The 18,144-nt window shown below is 43.0% G+C and overlaps 1 protein-coding gene and 1 pseudogene across 1 annotated transcript in view; one reads left to right on the top strand and one right to left on the bottom strand.

Annotated features, from left to right (window-relative positions):
• Positions 1-18,144, top strand: part of PLXNA1 (plexin A1) — a 515,790-nt gene that overhangs the window by 429,835 nt on the left and 67,811 nt on the right.
• The window catches only part of LOC125429127, a 158,240-nt pseudogene continuing 146,160 nt past the window's right edge, over positions 6,065-18,144 (bottom strand).

Genomic DNA, 18,144 nt, shown 5'->3' with positions numbered 1-18,144 from the left:
TACACTGATGATTCCATATTTAGTGGGAGGAAATTCCCAAATGCAAGTGCCAGAATGAGCCTCCTGGGGAAGTGAAAGAATACTGGACTGTCTGCCCAGAGGTCAAAGATTCTGGAAAGGCTAAGAAAAGCTCTTGGAGTAAGAACATTAGGAACTGCCATGCTGGATCAGATCCACTGGGAGCAATCTGAAGCAAGTCTACGCAGAAGCAATTCCCATTTCCCGAAAGGTGGTCTTAGGACTGCAGCCAAACTTCACGTAGCCCCGATCACAACCAAGACATGAAGGAAACACCTTTCCTGTGTTCCCGTGCATCTTGTCCTCAAGAATATACTGGCTGTGCTCTCATGTTTGGATAGTTCCCCACTGGGATTGCCAATAAGTCTGGAGAAAACGTCCTGTCCCTTTAATAGAAACTTACTGGGTAGGAATGGGCAGTTGAAGCTTCTCCTGGCATGGAGGTAAATAATGTCACTTGGTAAATAACATACCTTTAGGCAACTTTTAAATATCATTTCTCTCCAGTCCAGTTGGCAACCCTATTGCTCACTCCTTTATCTTTCAAGACTCAGGATAGGTTGCCAGCCTTTCTGTCAGGGATGACAGCATGTCGCCATCCACTCTTGACCACCAATAATAAAAAAAAATCCCAATTTTTATTCAGTCAAACTGCTTGTTCCGCATGAGCAAAGCTGTAAACATACTAAAGAATGTTGACACTTCCTGGTAGCCCTGTTGATCTCAATGGCACCCTAGGCACCTGAGTAAAAAATCAGGTGGAAATGTGGACTTGTCTGTATTGCCATTTAGAGCCAGAATATTCAAAAGAGGAATGTGTTCCCTCAAGCAACACATAAAAAGTGGGAAACCTGCTATGATGACATGTTCTGAATAATATCATATATAGGATTCTTTGGTTTTCTGCACTTGGGGTACGCAGTTTCGCAAGCATAAATGTCCTTGCCAGCCTGACTAATTTAAATACTAACCACTACTGTCATGCTTGCCTTCATGCCCTTGAATGGTCATTGATTTTCTGTGCAAGGCAAATCTGAACTGAAAAGCCATAACAGTTAAACCCTAGTTAATGTAAAATCTTCGGATGTAAGTGCATATTGTCTGACCATGTTCCAGCTGAACTCGTTTGTCCACTGGGCAGAGAAGCTGGAAGGTACTAGGAAAGAACGCCATACCAACCTTCCTCTCAATAGGAAATGTTAGTTTAGCCACTTAGGCTTCAGGAACTTTTTCCGCTGAAAACAAACTGATGGAAGCGATGTACCACTGAAGGCCAATTGTTAGGGCAAACACAGTAGGAGTCAGTGGCTAACAGAGCTTTCAAAAAATGAGTAAATCTCTAGTAGCAGTTCACGAGACAGAAGCAATCCACCTTTCATTCTACAGGTCCTTCAAATTAATCCAATGCTGTTACACTTCATGATGTTTTGTGATAAAAAGATGATCTAGGGGAAAGCTGCTCCTCATTTTGTGGCGTTTCACCTCAGAAGCTATTTCTCTTAGTGAGGTTGCTCAAGATATTCACTGTTATTGCTGATATACCAGGATGAGATAGGTGTGTAAGTTAATTGGGTCGGCAGCTCTTGAGAAGGAAATCTGGACTTCTCCAGCCAAATTGGTGCTCACTACTAAATCAAAACCGATGAATGGACTGGTCAGGATTGTGCCTTTGCTTTCCATATAAAATAGTGTGGCCTTTACCTCCCAGATAGTGTCAATTCTAGATTTTTTTAAAAATCTGATGGATAATTTCCCTCCCAAATATAGTACAAGGAATGTTCAGAGAGAAGAACATGTAAAATATGACCATGTCTTTTGGGTGCAGCAACAGTTAGCTGTCCTTTAAGACCTTTGAGTACCATTTTCCAGAAATAAACAGTTGATGTTAATTCTATTTTTTCCTTGTTATAAGTGACCAATTAATTCCAATTGGTTTAAAAAATAAAAGGTCTAAACAAACCTCTAGTATTCAACACTTGCATTTTTTTCCTTTTAAAAAAAGATCAACTCAGACTAAACTCTAGCACAGTCATGCAACAGCCCACAGGTCCTATGGATCCAGAGACAACCGAGAAGTCCACAGGCGTTTTTATTATTTTTTTCAATCGTCTGCTCCTTCCACCTTCTCTTGAATAATTTTTTAAAGACTAGAAACAAAATTACAAAGCAATCTGAGATGTGCAGGCATCAAAAGATTGTTCTGCTTGGTGAGAAATGTTTGAAAATTTCTTCCATTTGGTATTTTCCACTGCTTGTGTAAAAAAAAACTGTTATCTGATATTACTTTGATTCTCCTCCTCCATTCACTATAAAGTACACCACCAGGGCACAAGAATTAGATTGTAACAACATATATATATATATACATACACACGCCTCTTAAATTTTACTGCAAAACTTCACACATCCCTCTCCTCCCCTCGCTTTAACTCTAAGGGAATGAAAAGCCTCAGGCTCAGTACTTTCTTCAGCTGCCTCTCTCTTGCATTATCTGGCTTGAGAAAGACACCGAGTTTGTGGGTTTTGGCAAGTGGGCCGGGGATGGGAAAGGTCGGTCATTTGGTGGCGGTCACCCGAGTTGAATTTGGGCAGTGGCTCCTTCACATTGGTAAATGTAAAATGATTAAAGAGGCACAAGCCTCCATCAGAAACCGAACTGAGGTCAGGTGTGAAGTCCAGTACATTGAATGGGATGGTGAAGTATCACTTCAAAAGAACACAAAGGGGGGTGGGGTGAAGCGGAATAAGGGGAGTGATAAGATTTTTTGGAAGAATATCTCAAACATCACCTCTCAATTTCCCATCACTTTCATCCCTCAGACCTACTGGAAAGTCAGCTGAATGTTGGATGTATCTGTACTTTTTGTAATTGATGGGCACGCCAAATATTAGGGTTGGAGAAGTTGATTAAAGGGTATGTTCAGATCTTCAGAAAATGGCTCATTCAGAACATTGGGATATCCATTGATCTAAATCAGGAGAGCTTCATGTAGGAAGTCAAGCACATGTTTATACTGAATTCCTAGCTCAGCCAATGTAAAGGTTAGTCTCTTAGCCCCAATTCTACACTGATAACATGGGAACATCGATGACTTCTCTTGCAGTGCTAAACAAACAGTGTGGAGTACCTTTTCCCCACTCATAATAGTTACATTCTTCATATCTTGAGAAGTCAGTCCGAAACTGGTAATTAGTGAGCTCTTTTCCCAATGAATTAATATTTACCAAAGACAGAAATGTCATGACATTGGTACCAAATTCAAGATAGTAGGGAGTATTGTCAGACAAAGGATACCTTTTAAATCAAATGTGGTAGATTGTAAAATGAAGATACATATGACATCTTCCCCACAGTACAAGATGCCTTAGAAACACAAAGGCAGCAATAAAGAAACCCTTGCCTTTATTCTAATGGGAGGCACCTTGATTGGAATCTGGGTAATGAGTAGGTAATGAACAACCCAACCTCAGCTTCTGCAGTCCTCTTCTGTTTCTATGCGAACACAGACAGCGCCATCCCCTTGGTAGTGTTGTGTTAGAGTTTATAACCAGGAAAAATGCCACACCAAAAAATCAACAGTGCTGTAGGAAAAAGACATGACCTTATCAGCTGGACCAAGAAATAGAGAACAGAAAATGATACTTGAGGGTGCAGGAATTTGCTCTTTCAATGGTTCTTCACTAGTTCCAGGGACAATGCTACATGTACTTTCGGAAAAATTGCACAGCTCAGCTTTTTTAACTCTTACAAGCAGCTCATCCTATTCTTAGAATTTTGTCTCTTCCACAATGCAATTTATCAGGGCTACCACAAAAAAAGATGACACAGGCTGTTGCTTTCCCTCTAAAATGAGACTCGCACTTTCCCGTTGTTTAGACCGCTTGTTGAGACCCAAGAAAACTTCTGAGCCAAAATAAGCTCTAGAGCAGGAGTCCCCAACCTTTCTGAGCCTGGGAACACCTTTGGGATTCTGGAACAGGTTGGTGGCTGCTGCAGAGGAAGCACAAGAGGAGCAGTTTTAAAAATATGTTGGAAAGAGAGGTGATAGAATAAAATCAACACTGTAGTGGCAGCTGCCACTAAACCACTGTTTTAATCTCCACAGTCAATGGATCTCCAATGGCCAATCAGAAGCTCTGCTGGGAAAGGGTCCCACCAGGCCCACCCTTCCACTGTTATCATCACTTGGTGATCACCAGGAAAACCATGTTGGGGACCACTGGGTAGATCTCTTTGTGTGTGTGTGCATGGCATCAATAAAGAAAATGTGCTGTTCCTACAATGGTGGTGTTGGGGGAGACGGGACATCATGGCTGCTCCCTCAACAATCAGAACAAAAAAAGGCAGATACCCAGTTCAAGAGCGCCCTTAAAGCACAGGATCACAGTATCTCCTTGCTTCCAACCACCTTCGATTTTTTTTGTTTTGCTTCCAACCCTCAAACAAATCCATTGGATAGCTAAGCTGTCAAAACAATTTCTAATTATGCAGTTTACCGTAGATGAGATACAGGCAGAGTTTCTGTCGCCTAACAATTCCTCTTGCCTTAGATCTTGCTTCTTGTGATTATTTTTTTAAAAGAATGGTACCTCGAGTTATCATTTGGAAGAAAAAAATTGTCAAATTTGCCTCTGATTGCCTTACAAGAAGAGACCCTGTACAGTGAAATTGCAAGCAACTTTGGAATTCGGGTCTTTATTGCTATCAGAAAAGAAATGGAAACGAAGCCAGTTTGGATGGACTTAAGATGATGTGAGAAGTAAATATGTTCAAAAGATGGGTGAACATGGACTGCCAGCTGCAAAAACAACTACTAGGGCAACTCACATGGTGATTCTGTCAGTGTCAAACTTAAACTCCAGGCCGAATTACAAATTCAGTTCTCATCTCTTAGGAGTGAGACTGACCAAGATTTCTCAGACATGCCCTTCTGGTTAGGCCCAAATGCTACCAAAGGCTACCCTTAGGGTTTCTCAGTAGAAGTAGCTACTCTTCTGGCCTCCTGCGAGACCCAGACTCCACCTTGTGCTGCTGCATCTGCTATCAAGAACCATTCTTTCACAACAGAAGAGGCAATACCGAGACCTGGCTCAAATAGGCTGTCCAGCTTTCTGTGCCTCAGCTGTTGCTTTGAGTAGGGAATCCCTTGTAGAAAGTCCCCCAGGGTGAAAAATTCCCTCTGGAAGCAAAGCCAGGCTGTAAGTGGCGGGTGCGAAGTGGGAGGAGGAACCCAGCGAAGCAAAATTGTTCAGCTCAGCGGCAAATTCCTAGGGAACAACTCATTCCTGTTCCCTGAAAGTTTGTCCTTTTCACAATGTAATTTATTGGGGTTGCAACCGTGAACAGACGAGTGAGGCTCTTCCCCTTGGGCTCCGGGGCTTGCCATATGTGGCCACCTCACTCTTTTTAACCCTGTTGCTTTCTTGTATCTAAACCTTTAGCAGCCTCTTCAGCAGCATTCAAAAATGAGAGCGCGTATTTGGCCTGTGCTAAAGAACATTCAAATGAAACATGGCACAGGGCAAATCTTAGGAAGAACCAAAGATACTGGGGACTCTTCTGTTGGTCCCACCTACACCAATATCATCCCAATCAAACAATGGTCTTTTATTATTTATGTTAAAAAAAGGCCCACAAAACTGGCAAACGTCTTTGTTGTGGAAAATTTAGAAGCCCCTCTCCCCACATTTTTAAATCATTTTTTAAACTAAAAAAATGTTTTTTCTAGCTTTTGGAAATTGTGCAAATATAGCAGTTAACACTAAAGGCAGAAGGCCAGAGAGAGAAAGAGAGAGAGAGAGAAGGGAAGGGAAGAGAAGATACAGAGAAGATTTCTCCAGGCAAGATGGGACAGGGAAGCAAGTACAGGAGAAAAAAATTGTAAGCCTACCCCCCCCACCAATAGAAAAAACCATAATGTAAAAAACGGCTTTAGTAGACATTTAGTGCAGTCCCCTCAACCCTTCCACTGCCAGATCTGGGACAGGCCTTGGGGAGCAATGGCAGCCGAGTTTCGGAGTTCTTTTCCCTGGTCTTCACATCTCGTAGGGTCCTTCAGATTCGTCGCTACATCACTCCTTTCAAAAAGTCTCTACATAGGTTCAATTTTTGTTTGTGATAATGGTGGTTAAGTTTTTACAGTCTGTTTGTGTAAAAGTCTTCCAAGACGCAGCGGACTCTGTGCATTGCTTGGTGCTGGGCCCCAAGATTTTCTTGCTTTCTTGCTTGCCGGGCACCTCCATGCCTTCCGTCTCCCTATCTTGGTATCCAGTGCTAGGGAAGTCTGCAGCACCGTTTCAGCCTTTTCAGCTACTCAGGGCCATTGTGTCAATTGCCTGCTCCAACTTACTCCGCAGCCGTTGCCTTCGGGCCTGTTCATCCTTCTCTAAAGCAGATAAAATCTAGCAATGAAAAAAATGGAGAGGGAATCATTAGTAAAAGAAAGAGCCAGAGCCGGTATTGTCAAGCTTTGCCATAACGTGGAACACTCTCCCCACTTCACCAACGGAAGTATAGAATTAAAAGGCAAAATGATCTCCTTATGCCGTCAAAGGCTGAGCACGGACGCAACGGAATCCTTCTTTTAAAAGGGAGATGAGAAATAGCTGCTTTCCTGAACAGTGTAAACAGAGAGAAAGAGGCAAAAATGGCAAGAACTCATTTGGAACTATTTTGGCAGGCATACAGACCTGACCTTTCATTTTCCAAAATAACAGGAAAGTGGGCAAGGGGTGCTTGGAAGGGAAGATAACTGGATTGGAATCCTTAATCTGTCTTCTGCCTGCCAATGCCCCCTTCCAGGTGAGGTTAATGTGATCCCCCTGCCCCACCCCACACTGCCCCGCCCCAGTCTCACCTATTTTTGCAGGCCAGCTGGCTGGGAAAAATAATTATGTCCTGGGAATGGAGGGCATGTGAATGGGATAATCAGTGAACAGTGGGAAGATTAAGCATCTTTCCTCCTAGAAGTTCCCTCCAACCCTTCGTTAATGTTACAAAAAGGTAGCTGGGCTGGGGGTCCTCTGCTTTCTTAATATCCTGTCCTCAGAGTAAAGAGGATACAACAAAATCATTCTTCTTGGAAGTGATCCTTGAGAACCAATTCTATCCAATCGAGGGATACTTTCTTAGGGAAATAATGGAAACTTCTACCATTCTTCCCAGAGAAAAAAGATTTATTTTTTTAAGGAAAAGAGGCCTTGCATTCAAATTGGGTCCCGCATCCAACTCCAGGCCTCCACAGAGCTTCTTTGCTTTTTATATCAGGGCTGTATCTGAGACAACAATATAAAATTATTTCTTACTAGATAAATTAGAAACCATCCCACTACTTAGCTTTTTTAAAAAAAATCCTATGAGAGAACTGCACAAAGGCAAACGATCCAACTCTTAGAAAGAGCTGTTGGGTAAATTCTGATCTTGGTGAACTCAGGAAAGATTCCAGTCCTCTTGGTCTGTGCCTCATCACCTGCACAGTTCTCCTTCTTGAACCCTCTATCTGTTGATAACCACCTTCCTGGGCTAGACAAACTGTTGATGAGGAACCCGAATCTGTGTGAGTGACCCAGATTGATTCAAGCATGCAATGCCGGCAGGGTCTGCTTCTGTCAATGTGAGATCTTGCTGCTATTGGGGAGATGTGCTCATAATATTGGAAGCATCACACAGTAGAGTGACTAAACTAAACTAATCCAACTCCCATACACTTGTCAAAATCATTCACAATAGGATCCCTGGCTTGCCATTTAGAAAACTAGAAAAAGCCCACTCTTTTTATGTTCATTAATTACCCAGCTTATGTGAAATAAAGCATAATTGTGGATGTTGTGAAGAGGGCTTGGGGTGATGAGGGAATTGGCAAGAGTTGGGTTTTTGGCAAAAGAGACTGAGAAAATGAAACAGTGGAACCATACAAAAGAGAAATGTCCATCCCCAGGAGTGCTGAATGAAGCTCCACCTACTTTCAATTGCATAGTCAGATAAAGGACAGATGATTAAAATGCAAGCCCATCAGAAATCCTATTACAGTTGCTAAATTTGTTGTGAGTACAAGGTAGATTTCTCTTTCCAATTAAATGTCAAGACATCCATCAAAGGGGACTTGATTAACCATTTCATTGGCTGCATAATTGGAAATAAACTGTTGTATAATTAATAGACTGACTATTAGGAAGCAGAAAAGGTCCATCTAAGCCCTACAGGTAATTCCTTAATATGGAAATCGGCTCCCTTTGATTAACTGCAAGTGCAGGTCTCTGATGCTGAACATGCAGGATGCGCTGTGGAGAGTTCATAGGGCTGCAGCTCAAGACCATGTGGATGTTGAAATACATAAAAACTCTGGACTTGTGACGCAAGAGTATTTCCCAAATCATTAGCAAGCGCACAGAGAATCATGGAGGAAAACATGTTAAATGCTGAGATGGGAAAAATCAATAAAGGAAGCCACGGTGCTCAGTTTGTAAAACCCAAGTGAGGCTGTTAACAATATGATGTTTTGGAGGTAACAATATGATGTTTTAATTCATAGGGCCGCCATAAGTTGGAAGCAACTTGACAGTACTTAACACATACAGGTACTACTGAACTCAATGGGGTTTCGGTAGAAAAGAGAAGACAAAATGTCTGAAGTATACAAGATAGATATTTGACCTGCTGTCTTTTGAAAAACCTCACAGAAGTATTCCACAGCCTCCCAGGTACAAAACTGGGTCTGCAGCACTTCGCACAGACATAACCCAGGCCTGATTTTGATAAAGGAAAAGGATCCCAATATTTCACCTAAGCACCCCGCTCTGCCAGCAACCGGAGGGACCTCTAGATGGCACCAAAGCTTAATGCAACCTCTCCCACCAATACATGCACCTGGCAGCAATAAAAACAACCATTTTAAAGGTATTGGAATCTACCAGCAAATTGGAACTCGAGTCCCACCGAAAGTCATCACAGCTATTTCTCTCCCAAAAACTGAAGCCGGAGATTGAAAGATTTACAAACTGCTCTGTGTTTGATTTTCCACTTTCATGTTGCCCTTATGGGAGTGACACAGTAAAAAGGAAAACGACAAGGAATTCAAAGAAAGAGATGCATGTGTGTCACCTGCTGCAAGGAGCTGGGACCATTGTGATTACAAAGATGCAAAACCCAAATGAAAATTAATTATGATTTTCATTCAGTGCCAATGACAGCACATTATAGAACTGAACAACAGGAAAAATTATTCTCTCCCATTTTGCATCAAAGAGGGTGCAATCGGGCTGCATGTAATTGTGTTTAATGAATGAAAACAAACAAAGGGAACAGCTGCTATTTATTAATCCCATTACGAATAATAAAAGAAGTTCCTGAGAGCTGTGAACACACAGGCAGTGCTTTTAGAGAGGGCTATGGGTATGCATTCAACAGACGCCAGACAGTGGTTTAACCAGGGAAGACAAGGACTGGTAACTCATCCTGACTCCAGGCTAATTAATATCACACTTTCTAAGCGTGCTGAACGTTTGCCTTCTTATTGATTTCTGCTTTTAAAGTCATGTTGCTTTGTAATACCAAAAGGAAAAGAATGTTGGGTGCTTGGAGACCCCCCCTCCCTTGCATGTCACCCCTCCCTCCCCTCCCCCTCCCTCCGCTAGGGTGGGTGGGCCATGCCCAAATGCCAGGCCCCCTCCCCTCCCTTGCATGCCACCCATCACTCCCTCCCCTTTCCTTGCATGTCACTCCTTCCTCCCCTCCCCCTCCCCCCGCTAGGGTGGGTGGGCCATGTCCAAATGCCAGGGCCCCCTCTCCCTTGCATGCCACCCCTCACTTCCTCCCCTCCCTTCCATGCCACCCCTCCCTCCCCCTCCCTCTGCTAGGGTGGGTGGGACATGTCCAAATGCCGGGCCCCCTCCCCTCCCTTGCATACCACCCCTCCCTCCCCTCCCCCCTCTGCTAAGGTGGGTGGGCCATGTCCAAATGCCGGGCCCACTCCCCTCCTTTGCATGCCACCCCTCCCTCTCTCCCCTCCCTCCTCTAGGGTGGGTGGGCCATGTCCAAATGCCGGTTCCCATGAAAACATCTCTAGAAACAGACCACTTCCAGTTCAGCCTTGCAGATGTATGTCCATGGATGGGTTGCACTTTGCTCTGAAACATCATGACTGTCCTGCAGACTACTGTGACTATGCTGCCTCATTATTGGTTTTCTTCCACAGGGGCACACTGCCTTTAGAAGGACTTACACTTGGGCCTACCAAATCCTGACCCTCCTCTTGGGATTCTTGGCATGTATGAGGATGGCCAACTGGCGGCAGCTTGTGGTCTAGGCCTGGGTTCTGGTGGAATCTTTGGCTCCCAGCACCTGTACCATGTTTGATCAATACAATGTTGCTTACAGGCTCCCTTGCACAGAAAATAAGCAACTAATTGCCATCTCTGCTTCATGTAAATGTTATTGAATTCTATTTCTCATTTGAAATGTGGTGTTGGAGAGGAGTTTTAGGGACACCATGAACTACCAAAAAGACAAATAAATGGGTTGCATATCAAATTCAAGCCTGACTTCTCCCTAGAAGCTAAAAAGACTGTAGTACTTGAGAAGACAAGACTCACTGGAAAAGACAATAACGCTAGGAAAAGTTGAAGACAGCAGGAAAAGAGGAAGGCCGAACATGAGATGGATTGACTCAATAAAGAAAGCCATGGCCCTCAGTCTGCAATACTTGAACAAGGCTGTCAATGATAGGACATTTTGCAGGCCACTTATTTACCAGGTTGCCTTGCTGGAAGCAACGTGACTGCACATATACCACACATTGATACAGGAGATGTGGATGATGGAAAGGCAAAGTTCTACTGTCCATTTGCCTCTTAAGGGAATCATTCAGGAAGCCACCAAATGAATTATATCATATTGTACACACACGTTGTGAAGCTTTTACTGATCATTCGAATCAAAATGTATCACAAGCCTGACAATTTAAGAATGATTGTTAAGATTGTTAAGACTCCCTGATTAATATCTGAAGAATACCAGTGGCTACAAGAATGCAGCAATAGGTCATCACCGGCATTTACCCATCTAACTCAGACGGAGGTTACCCCTTGTAGGTGCTCCACTGAGGATTAAAGATGATAATGTGAAAAGGAAGGCTTCGGTAGAACTCTCATTGCTGGCAATGTGCTTCATTAACACACAAAATGCTTTCCCCTTCCATCTGTCGCCCACATTTTAATTCCACCTTTCCTCCCAGTAGTTTAAGGTTTACAAATATGGTTCTCCCCTCCTAATTTTATCCCCAAAACAATTCTGAGGTAGGTGATATCGAGAGGGAGCAACTGGCTCCAGGTCACCCAAGTAAGCTTCATGGAACAGCTGGGATTTGGACCCACGTCTTCCCAGTCTTACTCCAACACGACACCACATTAGCTCTTCAGTGGTCGACATAAGAAAATTTCTCTTTGCGTGGGATTGCATCACTGGACCACAGCCAGGGATCATTGTGAGTGACCATTATACTAATGGAAGGATTGACTATTGCAACAGAGCCAGTGTGGTCTAATGGTTAAGAGCAGGTGGACTCTAATCTGGAGAACCAAGTTTGATTCCACACTCCTCCACTTGAATGATGGAGTCTTCTCTGGTGAATCAGATTTGCTTCCAAACTCCTACATTCCCAGCTGGGTGACCTTGGGGATGTCACAGTTTTCTCAGAACTCTCTCAGCCGCACCTACCTCACAAGGTGTCTGTTGTGGGAAAGGCATTTGTAGGCCACCTTGAGTTTCCTCACAGGAGAGAGAGGCAGGGCATAAATCCAAACTCTTCTTTTATGCTGGGAGGAGTTGATATTAAAGGCTTCAATGGGCGGCCTTCTAAATGGACACTGCATCTTTACAACACAGGACAGATCCACCAAGCCATTCCCATATCTGAAAGGTTCTTGAGTGGTTGGGATAATAATAATAATAATAATAATAATAATAATAATAATAATAATAATCCCCCCAAAGGGCACTACCTTGGTGTGGTGGTGGGGCTTGTGTGCTCCAATGAGTCAGAGGGCTGTGCTGGAGGGCTACCCAAACCAGAGAGGCCTCTGATGAGAAGCCAGACTAAATGTGCCCAAAACCCAAAACCATGGTGAAGACAAGAAAAAGAAACTTTATACCGGATCGGTCGTCGCCCGGGTCAACAAGGACCGCGTCTAGTGCTGGAGTACCTGGGCACTTGGCGGAAAATGGGCTACAGGACTCAGGATCTTCAGCTGAGCAACCAGGGCTGAAGACTGCAGGACTACTGGAAGTACCGAACAAACGTCAAAAATATTCGTGTGCAGAGAATAGAGAAATTATGGCTTGCTACTACAAATCAAACCCATCAAAAAGAGGATACCTCAAACGAATGTACCAAGTCTGGAAAGAACTTCACCCAGACACAGAAATTACTGAGCAAAGACTTGCTGATCAAAGAAGATATATTGAAAGGAACAAAGTTTTTAGTGCACTAGAGCTAGCAGAAATCCAGCAGAAAGCACAAGACAATGGTATTGAAAACATACCAAGGAACACTCAAAGAAATTCAACAAAATTGGCAACAATTCAAGGACTGCAAGAGACAGAGGAGGAAGAGGAGGAAGAAACAACAATCATCACACCTCCAAAGGAGCCAACCCAAACAACCCAAAGTTCCCAATTGACAAAAAAGCAAGAAGAACTGATGCAGAAGATCCTAGAACACATGAGCAATACAAACGAACGTACAAGATTGCCACCATTGAAGATTGTTCCAAGGAAGGATCTGCTCAATTCACTGAAGGATGCAAACAAGGTCATTGCTGGAATCCAAACAATGTCACTGCATGAAACAAACCAGCTTATGTACAGCACTGCAGTAGTGATTACTAAAGAGCTAGGGGTAAAGATTCATCACCCAGAAAGAAGGCCGAAAATAGATACTCCAAAGTGGAAAATCAGACTGGGAAGAAAAATCAGCAAACTACGATCGGATGCCAGCAAACTGAAAAGCATGAAGGAGAAGAAGCTGAAAAATGACAAAATCAAAGCAGACCTAGTTAAGAGGTACCACCTGGACAAGAGGAAACTCAATGAGGCAATAGAGGTGGTCAAACAACAGATAGTGGCAGTTTCAAAGAAGATTGCAAGATTCGAAGCAAGGGTTGCTCAATTCAAGCAGAATCAACTTTTCTACTCCAACCAGAAACGATTCTACCAGAATGTAAGTGGAGATGTGAAACGAAACACAGGAGAGCCAGACAGAGAACAAACGATTGAGTTCTGGAGAAACATTTGGGACAGCCCAAAGAACTACAACCAAAATGCAAGTTGGGCCAAAGATGTGGAGGCTGAACTGAGCAGCAACAACATGGACAACCTGGTAATAACAACTAAAATGGTTGGAAAACGAGCAAAAAAGGTGAAGAACTGGACTGCCCCAGGCTGAAGAAACTGACCAACTTGCATGAAAGAATTGCCCAACAGTTGAATCAGGTGCTGCAAACAGGCCAAATTGAAGAATGGATGACAACAGGGAAAACGTTTCTGATAATGAAAGACCAAGAAAAGGGAGCAATCCCTAGCAATTACAGGCCAATCACTTGCCTACCAACAACCTTTAAGCTTTTTACTGGCATATTAGCTGATGCAATACAAGACCACCTGGAAGGAAAGAACTTGCTGCCCCCCAGAACAAAAAGGAAACAAACGAAACAGTAGGGGAACAAAAGATCAACTGCTCATAGATAAAATGATCCTTGAGAATTGCAAAAGAAGGAAAACCAACTTGCATGTAGCTTGGATTGATTACAGGAAAGCATTCGATTCACTGCCACACAGTTGGATACTTCATTGCCTGGAGATAATTGGAGTCAGTGAAAACATCAAGAAATTGGTCAAGAATGCAATGCACACTTGGAAAACAGAATTAATAGTCAATGGAGCAGGAATAGGGGAAATCAACATCCGCCCGCGACTATCCCAAGGAGACTCCCTGTCCCCACTACTCTTCATCATTGCGTTATGATTCCGGCTCTCTTATAATTCTGAAGTAAACAGGTCAAGGATATCAGACAGCAAGAAACTCACCAAAAATTTGCCACCTTCTATACATGGATGACCTAAAGCTCTACATGTGTGAAAATCAAAAGCAGAGATTGAGTCACTACTGAACACAGTGAGAGTCTTTAGTAATTGACATTGCAATGGATTTTAATTTGACAAGTGTGCAACCTTTAAACTCAGTAAAGGTAAACTTGCAACATGCGTTGCGTGAATACGCTAAATGCCATAGAAATAAAGAGCTTAACAGCATTGAAAGCTACAAATATTTGGGGATACTTCGCAAGCAGAGAACATCAAGCTACGCAGAAGTCAAAGGCTTAAATTAGGAAGGAATATCTTAGAAGGGTAAGAAAAATTTTGAAATCAAAGTTAAAATGGGAGGAAATACAATAAAGGCAATTAATACTTGGGCTGTGCCTGTAGTATTGGCACTGCTGGCATAATTAACTGGACACAAGTCGGTAATTGGACATCCTGGACAGAAAAACAAGGAAAATTATGACCATCAATCGAAAGCACTGCATCCTGAAGTGATGTAGACAGGCTCTACCTAGCAAGGCCAGAAGGAGGAAGAGGACCGCTCCACATCAAGCAATCAGTAGAGGAAGAGAAAATAAGAATGAAAGAATACATCCAAGAAAGTCAAGAGCCAGCATTGAAAGAAGTCCACAAGGCTGAGATGCTGAAAGCCAAAGAATCAAAAGGAGTATAGAGCCCAACAGTATAAAACACGAAAGGAGCAGTGTCTAAACAAGCTACCCTACGGGCAGTACTTTAAGAACATTGAAGGGAAGGCCACAGCAAGAAAGCATGGGAGTGGCTCAGAAGGGGAACTCTAAAGAAGGGAAACTGGATAGTCTGATTTTACGCTGTGAGCAAGCATTACCGACAAATGCAATAAAGACATCTAATCTAAAAGCCTTATTAAATCGACCCAAAAGTGCCGCCTCTGCAAAGAGTGGGTGATGAAACTGTGGAGCACATCATCCGTTGCTGTAAGAAAATAGCCCAAACTGACTATCTTGAACGCCACAATAGGCTAGCAGCAATGCTGCACTGGAACCTTCGCAGGCAATACGGCCAGCCCTGTAGTAAGACCTGGCACGAAAGCACAAGTCAGAGAAGACCACAGAAAATGGTATAAGCAAAAATACTCTGGGACTTTTAGAATAAGAATAGATAGCTGGTCACCTACACACAACACCCTAGACATAACAGTGATAGAGAAAAAACATGTTTGGATCATAGATGTTGCTGTGCCAGTTGACAGCAGGGTAGAGAGCAGCGAGCTGGAAAAGATCACAAGATACAAGGACCTACAAATTGAAGTTGAACGATTGTGGCAGAAAAGAACAGTAATTCCACTAGTAGTCGGTGCTCTAGGAGGAATCCCAAGAAATCTTGAAAAACATCTGGAAAGCCTAAACTTGGACAGAACATCAGTCCACATGCTGCAGAAAGCAGCACTTCTAGGAACTGCACACATTCTACGCAAATACCTCTAATATCCTAGGTCCTTGGGAAGGACTCGATATTCAGAGATGAATTCCAGACACTTGTGCTGTGTTGTTATGTGTATAATAATAATAATAATAATAATAATTAAAGAAAACAAAGTTGGGCTATCAAATGGCCAAAGACTCGGAAAAAATCTCACATTTGCTATACATGGATGATTTGAAGCTGTACGGGAAACCAGACACAGAAATCAAGTCACTAGTGAACACGAATATTCAGCACAGACATTTCAATGGAATTTGGCCTGGAAAAGTGCACCACTGTGGCAATAAAGGGGGACAAGATCACTGAGAGTGATGGCATAGAAATGCCTGATGGCTAACTCATCAAGTGTAGCCAAGAGGCAGCTTATAAATACCTGGGCATTTTGCAGCTAGATAACATCAAGCATGGGCAAGTGAAGACTGTGGTCAGCATAGAATACACCCAGAGGGTCAGAAATATTTTGAAATTTAAATTAAATGGCAGGAATACTTTCACCATCAACACCTGGGACATACCTGTCATCAGGTACACTGTGGGAATCATCAACTGGATGCGAGCTGAGTTGGATGCATTGGATAGAAAAACTCAGAAGCTTATGACAGTGTACTAAGCCTTACACCCACGCACTGATACTCATAGATTATACCTTCCCCAGAAATCTGGTAGCAGAGGCTTACTGCAAGTAAAGCAAACAGTGGAAGAGGAGAAACATGCGCTGGCTGATTATATGAGTGAAAATCAAAAACAGGCCTTGATTGAAGTGAAGAACAGATATCCAGAAAACCAAACAATAATACAGAAAAAATGTGATTAAAATGAGGACTGAAAGCTGGCACAACAAAGCTCTGCACGGCCAATTTCTAGAGAAGATCAAGGATAAGGTGTCCAACGAAAAGACCTGGCTGTGGTTAACAACTGGAACTTTGAAAAAGGAAACTGAATCCCTGATTTCAGCCACTCAAGAGAAAGTCATTAGAACACATTCGATCAAGGCCAGAATCGAAAAACCTTCAGATGATGCAACGTGCAGATTGTGCAAAGAAGCTGATGAAACTGTAGATCATGTCCTCAGCTGCTGCAAAAAGATCACCCAGACTGAGTACAGAGACATAACTCAGTGGCCAGGATTATCCACTGGAATTTATGCAAGAATTACAATATAAAGACAGCTAAAACTGGTGGGAACATTGTCCAGAGAAAGTCACAGAAAATGAGAAGGTCAAAATCCTGTGGGACTTTCGAATCCAAACAGACAAAGTGTTGGCACATAATACACTGGACATGACAGTGATTAAGGACAAGAAAGTGACCATCATCAACATAGCAGTAGCCGGTGACAGCAGGGTCACTGAAAAAGCACATGAGAAGGTCACTAGATACCACGATTTGAAAATCGACCTTCAGCGTCTATGGCACAAACCAGGTGAAGTCGTCCCAGTGGTAATCGGCACCCAGGGTGCCATTCCAAAAACACCAGGGCTGCACTTGAAACATCTTCGAATTGACAAAATTAACACCTGCCAGATTCCGAAGGCAACCCTGCTGAGATCCGCACAAATACTATACTGATACATTACAACTTGCTAGGCCTCTGGGTGAGGTTTGAATTGTAATGAAAGGCCAACTACCAGCTAAAGAACTGGCAGCTGTGAAATCAACCATAATTTGTTCAGCAGTACAAGTAATGCAGAAAATCTATGAGCAGGATTTGCACAACCTGTGCCTTTTATAGAGAAAAGAATCTTTTAACAAGAGTTTGGCATGTGGTTTCACTCCTATGCAGAAAAAAGTATGTTGTAAACAGTATTGAAGGGTTAAACATTTTCTTGTTAATAAGCAGTGCAGGTGTAGCAACCTGGGAGTCTGAAAGGTGTTCAGAGAATAGGGGAGAGAGGAGCTGGAGCGGCCAGCACAGCAATAGGAGATGGGAGAATTAGCGAGGCAAACATCACATCTTGGATAAAACTCTGCTAAGGCTGAGACAGATCTTGGCCTCCGAATTATAAGTAACGCTCAACCTCTGCTAGTGGGAAATTCTGCCAATGTACGATGCCTCATTAGGATGCAGACTGAGTCTGCTTATGAATTGAGCATTATGAAAGACTTAACAGTTTCTTCTGAGAAGCAGAATTCAGTTGTGTTGTCCACCAGTCTCACTAATCTGGTGTCACTCAGAAATAATGCTTCGTCAGTTTCTGGCATGCAAAGCCCTTTACAGTAATTACCTCATTAGCTAAACTTCCTTGGCATCCCTGCTAGGCAGTCAGGCAATGGTGGGATCCAAAAATGTTAATAACAAGTTCTGATGGTGGTGGGATTCAAACAGTGGCAATCACATCATCGCTAATCTCCAGTCCCTATTGGGCAGGGAGGTTGCTTTAGTAACCCCTTCTCGGCACTCAGAAAAAATTTGTAACCACTTCTAGAGAAGTGGTGAGAACTGGTCGGATCCCACCTCTGCAGTCAGGTACATGTTAGCCTTTATTTCTCTACTACTGAAATACAGCAACTGGGCCCAAAGGAATCCACTAAGTCCATGACTCAGAACCAACAACGTTTTCAAAGGC

The sequence above is a fragment of the Sphaerodactylus townsendi genome, linkage group LG03 (assembly GCF_021028975.2).
Source record: "Sphaerodactylus townsendi isolate TG3544 linkage group LG03, MPM_Stown_v2.3, whole genome shotgun sequence".
NCBI lineage: Eukaryota > Metazoa > Chordata > Lepidosauria > Squamata > Sphaerodactylidae > Sphaerodactylus > Sphaerodactylus townsendi.
This window is presented reverse-complemented; position numbering and strand designations above follow the sequence as displayed.